We start from the raw sequence: 7,115 nt of genomic DNA on the forward strand, positions 1-7,115 counted from the left end.
TTTGTATCGTTGGAAATTTAATTCAATTATCTATCTGTTTATAGGTCATGAGTTAAAAAATTCCAAGTATAATGAGAGATATTATTGTTTGAAGTTTACTATACCAATATCTTTCTCAAGAATTCAATCGGTAACGAATGTTTTGATTTGTCTGATAGCTGGGAGTTATTTGAATCCTTAATATACATCTAACTTACTCATAAAACTATAAAATAACCATGATGTACTATGCATGAGATTGGTAGATGGCTCTAATATTGGTTTGGATTTTTCGGGGTATTACAATGCGGAAGAAAACAACTAATATTTTCATAGGGTTTTAAATACTGAGACAATGCTGGAATATAAATCTTTAGAAAACAACTGTCTGAGTTTGAGAAAGTACTGATAAACTAAATAACTAGCTGACTGTAGTGTTTGAAAACCCTCTAAGACTAACTGACTTAGAGTTGATGGGATAGGCCCCCAAATAACTTTACTAACTACTGCAATAAAGAGATGAAGTAAAGTAATTTGTCCTCAGATGATAAGGACTCACCACTGCTACTGCACTACTAAAGATCTAAGGATCTAGGTGTGATCCAGGAACTGAGCATCAGAACCTATGATATGATACATCATAGCAAAAAAGAAAAGTATGCGATCAGTACTTTGAATATACTGGTATGCTAAATGAGGTAGGCTGACATGCAAGGTTTCATGAAGGGAAGAAATAAACTATGTGATTATACATGTAGAACATAAATTACTGAGCAGAGGACATGAAATCTGCGGGTACTTAAGATAAGTAAAACATGTAAATACTCTGTATGCATGAAAGTTTTAAAATGCCAAAAAATACTTGAAAATCTATAGACACTAAGGATGTATGACCAAGCATATAACACGAATTCAGTAAAATTTGTAATCTAAAATACTGAAAATACTAATATCTGTACACCTTGGTCAAAAAACATAAAGCCTGAATGACTAAATTGGAATGTAACTATGATTGTATCTAAGACTGTGGGAGGTATCATCTAACCGATATGCCCCAATCTGAGTCAATCAGTGTCCAACCTGTAACCCCAGCTGGATGAGTGTTAATACCATGCCATAGGTTCTAACATTGGCTGTGTGGATCCACTAAACTGATATTATGTCCAAAGGATTAAGGGCGCCAAGCTTGAACTGACGGGTGACCCCTGCGAGATAGTCAAGCCTAATCTGACGGGTGACCACTCATACCCTACATTGGTTACACAGTTCTTGAGTATAGGGACTGCTGCTAATGACTCTACCTATCTGATGGGGAAGTCTTCATCCCTACACTCGCTTGGTGCTAAATACTACTCTTAATTAAATGATACTGAAATCTGGACTATTCAGAGTTTAACTGACTGTTTTGATCATTCTCATGATATAATTTGAAGTTATTCTGTAATGCACTAAGACTAGACTAAATAAACAGCTATCATTTTTAGGTATTCTATAATCCAAGGATTCAAAAAAACTATATTAATATGACACCAAAACATGGGAGACATGGCATGAAGGCTTTCATAAAACATTTACTCTTATAGGCATTTTATCAAACAATTGTGGTTCATAGTTTAGTCAATTCATGGAAATACGAAAGGACTGACATAATTGACATGAAAGTAACATGAAAAACACTAAGTCCTGGTTTAATTCAATAAATGATAAAACTAAAACATATGGAATCAAATAACATCAATAATCTCATTGAAACATGGTATGAAACCATAGTTCATGGGAATTCATAGATGAAATCATAATTAAAACATAGAAATATTGAAAAAGGTCACAATTTTATAAATTAAAAAGGGTTTCTTGGACTCCATGGATGAAAGGGATCCATGGATGAACATCTAACATACCTAGGATAATGAATTTTGAAAAGATGAATAGAGAGTTCTTGAGAAATTGCCTTGAATTTGAGAGTTAGGGTTTCTTGTTTTAGAAAGAATGTTCTTTGATTTGGAGAAATTAATAAAGAATGAACCATGAAAACATTTTTATGGCTTAATTATCCCATCTTGATGGATTAAAAATAATGGGATAAGACTGTTTTAACCCTGGATGAAATATTATATCTTCATGAAAATTTTCCACTCTGGCCCCTAGCGCAATGCGGCGCTATTGCGCCGTGTCACTGAAAACAGACAATTGGGAAACTGGTCTGTGGTGTTATGCAGGGAAATTATGGTCCTTCATTGATTGGGACCTGAAAGTTCTCTACGATGCAGTGTCATCGCGCTGTAACACTGGAAAATGCCAAATTGGCCTATGGCGCGAAGCGCCAAAATCGTGTTACCGCACTGGAAATTGACAATTGTTATTTTGACTCTCTCCATGATGCACTGATGGGTAAAATGACGGTATTTAATGGCTGGAACTTAAAATCATCATAACTTCTTACTCGGTTATTCAATTTAGGTAAATTTTATATCGTTGGAAAGGTAATTAAATTTTCTACACAATGGTAGGCTCTAATCTGGATCTAAACTGAAAATAATGTGTTTCAAAAATTCTATGTGTGAATATCCATGTATTGGGACTTATATTATGCTAGGGAAATGCGGGGTGTTACAAAAACATACACCAAAAACAGTCCACAAGTTTAAGAACTGAGGACTCTCTTGGTGACCACTCTAGGATTCAATAAATACACCAAGAAACGAGATAACAAAGATGTGTTTTCACACCAAATCAGCCAAGAATTCAAACTCAGTTAAAAATACAAGATGATGAACAAGATAAGAACAACAATATGAAATAACAACAACCAAACGTCTTAGGATTGCAAGACACAAAATGGTTACAAGATTACAATGAAAAAAGGGATAGATAGTTAGACAAGTGAAGGTATAATCTTAAGACCCCAAGTAATTCGTGGACTATTGGACCCTTAACACTACACAAAACAAGCACCTAACTCCTACGTTGACATAAGAGGGATTTTACCTCCTCTAAACACCAATGTATCAAGCTATCGTTATAACACAAGTGATATTTACAATTTTTGCCCTCATTTCGGTTTGGTGGATATTCCAAGACCTACAACTAAAGAGAGAACTTACAATGTCTCAAAATATCATCATTCAACAACTAGAGAAATAAGCCCTAAGAGGTTCTACTTATAGTACTTTACAAAAGAAGACAAAATGACTAGACTAACCTTAATGAAAGGGTGGCCATGGAGTGCATTTTGGGCAAAGTAAAGTGACCAAAATTCCCTCAATAAAGATGACCCTAAATCGTGAGCCATTAAGTGTCCAAAACGATAAAGCCTCAAGCTTTCAATGCTCCAAGCAATCTTCCACTCACGGCCCTGGTGAATAATATGCTCCATGGTAGGCTCAAAATGGGTCTTCCTTGCATATTCTTGTGCCCTCGGGGTGACCATGTCTTGAGCCTTTAGGTGATGAACTCCAATCATGTCTTTAAAAATTAGGGTGGCCATTTGACTAGTATCATATCTGGCTCATTAGAAAGTGATATTTATAAGAAAATTCCTGAAGAATTCAAAATACCTGTTGTGTATAAAAATTCTCTAGAAAATTGTTCAATAGTGCTTCAGAAATCCTTATGCAGATTAAAACAATTAGGACGCATGTGGTATAATCGCCTTAGTGAATACCTATTGAAAGAAGGGTATAAAAATGATCCAATTTGTCCTTGTGTCTTTATTAAAAGGTTTGGACCTGAATTTTTCATATTAGTTGTATATGTTGATGACTTGAATATCATTGGAACTCCGAAAGAGCTTCCAAAGACAATAAAATATTTGCAAAGGAACTTAGAAATGAAATACCTCGAAAAGACAAAATTTTGTCTTGGTCTAAAAATTGAATAGTTTATGAATAAAATCATTGTCCATCAATCCATATATACTGAAAATGTTTTAAAGAGATTTTGTATGGATAAAGTACATTCATTAAGTACCCCGATGGTTATGAGATCACTTGATATAAATAAAGATTCATTTCAACCTCATGAAAATGATGAACTTATTGGTCCTAAAATACCGTATCTTAGTGCAATTGGGGCATTAATGTATCTTGCTAGTACTTCACGATCAGATATATCTTTTGCTATAAATTTATTAGTAAGATTTAGTTCTTCCCCAACACGAAGACATTGGACTGGTATTAATCATATATTTAGATACCTCTGAGGAACTATTTATATAGGACTATTTTATTCAAATAAGTCCGATTTGCAATTTATTGGTTATGCAGATGCAGGATATTTGTCTGACCCACATAAAGGTCGATCTCAAACAGGTTATTTGTCTACATGTGGAGATACAACTATATCATGGCGTTCAACAAAAAAAACCATGATTGCTATATCTTCAAATCATGTAGAGATAATAGTCATTCATGAAGCAAGTCGAGAATGGATCTAGTTGAGGTCAATAACTCAACACATCCAGGAAGCAAGTGGACTTACTTTGAAAAATTATATTTCAACAATATTGTATGAAGACAATTCTGCATGCATAGCTCAATTAAGAGGAGGATACATCAAAAGAGATAGAACAAAACACATTTCACCAAAATTATTTTTTACTCATGATCTTCATAAGATGGGTGAAATAGATGTTCAACAACTTCGTTCAAGAAATAATCTAGTAGATATGTTCACTAAAGCATTGCCAACATCAACCTTTGAGAAGTTACGATACAAGATTGGGATGCTTCATCTCCTAGATATTAAGTGATGTTTTTATGGAGGGGAGTAAATACATGCTGCACTCTTTTTTCCTTAACCAAAGTTTTTATCCCACTGAGTTTTTTGGTAAGGTTTTTAATGAGGTAGCAAACAAATCGTATTAAAAACAACTATGTACATGTTATTCTTTTTAATGTTTCTTTCTTGTACATGGACATCCAAGGGGGAGTGTTGTGGACAAGTGATTGCCCACGTTGGATCACTTACCGTAAGTTTATCCATACCTCCAAGGCATATAATGCCTATAGATATCTCCCCCCTACTTCACATGTAAAAATATGTACAATCAATAGAATATTACTACTAAGTTACTCATCTTATTCTCTTGCTTATATATACTTAAATCTCTTTCTATTTACTTTTTTTTCCTTGTAATAAGTTTTATTATTTGTTCTTTAAATTACAATAATTTAGTAATTCTTATTTACTTATAAACTTAAAACCTAATGCAAACACACAATAGACTAGACCCATATTTAAAGTATTTTAATCATAAAACCTAAAACCTACGCCTTTGAAGTACAGACCTAAATTCTAATCTCTCAAATTAAGAGTCATGACTCACAATTACAGTTTTTAATTCCACTTTAAACTCCTAATTTTAAGATTTTGTTGCTTTTTTTTTTATCATGTTTGCTCTAAAATGGAAATAGGAATAATTGTTTGTCAAAATTTTAAATTAGAACAAATCGATTCGTCAAATCGAATCGATTAATAAAAAATAAATCAAACTTGATATAAAATGAGTTGAGTTAGGATAAGGATTTGAACAAATCAAAATTTTAAATTTCAATTCGATAATGGCTAAATTCAATCTGAATCGATTCGTGCACAGGCCTAAGTAAGACAAACAGATTAAAACAGAGGGAGTTAATGTTTTTTCCATTGTTTTATTTGTTCTGGGATAACTATTTGGTATTGGAAATCAATGACTCGATAGATCTTACCATCAATGTGTCCACAAAATCATAAATTGGTAGCATATGTTTCTTGATGATCCCCATAGCAACACTTATAGGCTTTGCTAAATATGCAGCAATTAGAACAACAAATAAATCTATCTATCAATAAATTTTGAAAACATAACCACCATAATAGACAAAGTAACTAGACTCATACTAGCTTCATGCCCTTGAATTATCACTCATGAATGAACTGAGAAAGCCAACCAAAAGATTTGATTCTAACTTCACCGAACGGATGCTGCTATCACCTTCAAGCTGCCAGAAGTATTCACTACACACCTTCAGTTATTATTCACGGATGAATTAAGAAAGCTGACAAAAAAACTTACCTCCTAGAGCCGGTGTTGTCGCTATCTGTGCTTAGAGCCATTCCTCATTCTCGTCTCAGCCTCCAAGGGATTGCTGAGGGGGATTGTTAGTGAAATAGATGACAATTTTTCATTGACGTCTTGTCAAACTATTGGATTATGGGCATGGGTCACCCATGTTGACCCGACTCAGAATTTTTATTTCTGGATAATCTGACAAATAAGAGGGAAAAGAAAAAAATGTAATATTTTTTTGAAAACTTGGGGGAAACAGTGACTGTTCCACTTCCCATATATTTAAACTCATCTCTTTCTTCTGAGATCTACAGTAAAGTGAAAAAAACAGAGAAACATCAAAACACTAGAAAAACGCTTTTAGTTTGTGAATCAACATTCCATTTCCAAGAGAAACGAAATTGACTTAGAGCAAGATACTTTCGGAAGCAAAAAAATCTATTTCCGCTGCGATTTAAGGTACACAACACTTTATGTTTTGCTCCAAAATTACTATCATTGGCATCAGAGGTTAAATTGCTTCATCTTGCATGTTTTGTGGTGTCAGATTTAAGTTTAACTCTTCCTATTAATGAAAATGGCCATACCTGTTAGAAAGAAAGCATAACCGGTTGTAGATCAAATTTTTAGTCCCGACAAAAATCGGATTAACAACCTTCCGATCTGTTAGACGCGCTACACGGATTTGTAATTTTTTATTTCTTCTATTAAAGGTAGAGAGATTTTCTTTTGTAAATTAAAAAAAAGGAAAAAGGATAGAAAAAGAAGTAGCATAACAAGATCTATTTCCATGGTTGAATAGATCTGTGTAAAAAGAGTTTCTTCCATATCCTTTATTTTTATTTTTTTTGAGAAATAATGAAAAGTTCTGGCTGTTTGCTTTTGATTTGATAAGAAATTTATAAGGAAGAGGAGTTAGTGCGTGTGGTGTTGTACAACCCGTATACGAATAATTCTTTGGTGTGATCTTAAATATAAGATAATATTAAGAAGATGGGTTCTGTTCCTTTAACCTTTTTCAAAGGAATTTAATATTTTCTATTGAAGTGTGTGACTTTATCCTACTAGAAAATACTTTCAGTACATT

The 7,115-nt window shown here is 33.4% G+C and overlaps 1 long non-coding RNA gene across 1 annotated transcript; it reads right to left on the reverse strand.

Moving 5' to 3' along the window:
• Window positions 1-5,567: 5,567 nt before the first annotated feature.
• Window positions 5,568-6,887, reverse strand: LOC107873558. Its single transcript, XR_007047928.1, has 3 exons — window positions 6,616-6,887; window positions 6,035-6,226; window positions 5,568-5,960 (listed from the first exon to the last, which is right to left on the reverse strand). It is a non-coding gene; the product is annotated as an uncharacterized LOC107873558 (long non-coding RNA).
• Between the last annotated feature and the right edge of the window lie 228 nt (window positions 6,888-7,115).

The sequence above is a fragment of the Capsicum annuum genome, chromosome 1 (assembly GCF_002878395.1).
Source record: "Capsicum annuum cultivar UCD-10X-F1 chromosome 1, UCD10Xv1.1, whole genome shotgun sequence".
Lineage (NCBI taxonomy): Eukaryota > Viridiplantae > Streptophyta > Magnoliopsida > Solanales > Solanaceae > Capsicum > Capsicum annuum.